The sequence below is a fragment of the Pleurodeles waltl genome, chromosome 6, assembly GCF_031143425.1.
Source record: "Pleurodeles waltl isolate 20211129_DDA chromosome 6, aPleWal1.hap1.20221129, whole genome shotgun sequence".
Classification (NCBI taxonomy): domain Eukaryota; kingdom Metazoa; phylum Chordata; class Amphibia; order Caudata; family Salamandridae; genus Pleurodeles; species Pleurodeles waltl.
In genome coordinates, this window is record NC_090445.1 from 788,365,772 (window position 1) to 788,367,947 (window position 2,176).

Below are 2,176 nucleotides of genomic sequence, written 5' to 3' on the forward strand. Positions count from 1 at the left end.
GTTTTCATTGCCCCCTACATTGCTTATGCCCACCTATGCCCTTCATGTTGCTTCACCCACCTCCACTTTCTGTATTGTTTCCCACCCACCCTGGCCCTCCGGTCCCCACTTCACACAGCCCCACTCCCCAAACATGAATCCTTTTGGCTTGTTTTCCCCAATCCAAATTGGTGTGTAAAAAAAAAGCACGCATCATTTTGTAGGTGCATACCTACAAAATGGCACGGCTGCCACATTATAGCTCATTTTTTAATACTTTTTTTTAGCCATGCTGCACAGCATCAGAGATGCTGTACAGAAAGGCTAAGTACCATTTGCTAAGGCAGTAGGAGGGAAAGGTGAGACCTTTTGAATTTGCCAGTGCTTATTGTTAAAAGACAACCATCCCGGAACAGTTAAGTTCAACAGCTGAGATGCCTGGAATGAAAGGGACAAGGAGAGGATTTCCTCTGCTGTAGAGGAAAGAGTGAGACAACTGAGAGCGAAACAAGAAGGTGCTTCCTGCCTAGAAAATAAGAACGTGTGTGATTGGTTAATCAGCAAAAGTAAAAGGCTGTTTGGAAGCTCCTCTTGACTTTGATTGATGGAGTCAGTTAAAGCCTCATGATGACAACCATTATCCACCAACTAAGATTTAATGTTGTGGCCCTCTGGTTACACACAGATGCCTTTTGTGATCCTTTAATCAATAGAGGTTTCAAAACGTAAAATCATGCATTTCCCACCGACTAGCTTACCTGGAATGACTTTTCGTTTAAGGTGGTAGCATCGTTTTATATCAGAATCCAGTAAGTGAAAGACCACAAAATAGTTACAGAATACTTTGTTTCAGCCACTCCTTTGACCCCCGCCACCCCCACACACAATTACTGACCTCCCACTCACTATCACAGTACTCATTCCTTTTTTTACTGCACTTCGACAGCAGGATTAGAAGGGCCTTTCCACTGCCACCCCCCTCCTTAACATACATTTTGATTTTAACAAACTATTGGTTTACTGGTACCTCTCTGCCACTTTATTCAAACTATATACAATACTTCCTATTGTGTTCCTTGGATATAAACACAAAAACAAAGAAATGCCACCTTGAGAGTCTAGAGAAGCACGGCTTTCATATTCACCAGCAAGGTGCACAACTATTCGTTTTGCAGCTTGTAGCTCAGAGGATTGGTATAAGACTGGCCTCTTTGCAAGCGCACACAATAAACGTTGTCCTGTGCCACTTAAGTAATAAAAGTGACTTTAATTCCTTTCAATTGTGCTCATGTGATCGAGTTCAGAAGGGTACAAAGTTTGAGGTTAGTATGGCGGGGCTCAACCCTGCAGCTCGCATTTCCCACAGAGAACACAGCAGCAGGTGGCGCATTAGCCCACTGGGCTGCATTCGCATCTTCATAATAGGCACAGGTAATGTTCGTGCTCCTTAGAAAGAAAATGAGTCATAATCGGAGTCCGGTGTCGGGTGCACAAAAAAAACGTTTAATCGTCAACAAGTGTTACCTTTCATGACCATCAATAACTTCCGCTTGGCTGCTCTCCGGCCTCACCCGCAGAGCTGCTGAAACCGGTGGAGCAGTTTGTTACTGCTTAGGGCAAATTATCTGATTCACGGTCACTTGAGCAGGTTTCTTCATAACAGCTGAAAGTAGCCGGGCTCCACTGCCCTTTTCCGGCTAACCACTTCCTGTTGTTTCCTTTGCACCCTGTTTGGCACTAATGAGGCCCCTGCTGGGATATATAATTGCACATCATAGAAACACACAAGAGCTTAGTTTACTATGCTTCTAAATCTGAAAAATGGCCTGGTGTGACTTGGATAATTAGCAGCTTTACACCTCAGACCCGCCTTCCTCTGCCCTTCCAGCCCGATTCATTGGCTCTCAAACGCGAACTAAAGGCTCCTTTTTATTTATGTATTTATTGAGTTATTAATTCAGTCATTCAGGTGTTAGTTAAGTTTACTATAAACAATCAGTAGAGATCAAGATCTCTTTACGAGGTAAATACCTTGTAGAACAACATAAGGATTAAATTAGGGCTGGAATCTCACAACCATATTCCAATGTAGTTCATCACTCTTCATTCTCAGACATGAAGAAGGAAATAGGAGGTCGTTGCAGAAAAAGCGGCGGGCGAGGGAAAGTGGGAGAAAAGAATAGAATGGAATTGAGAA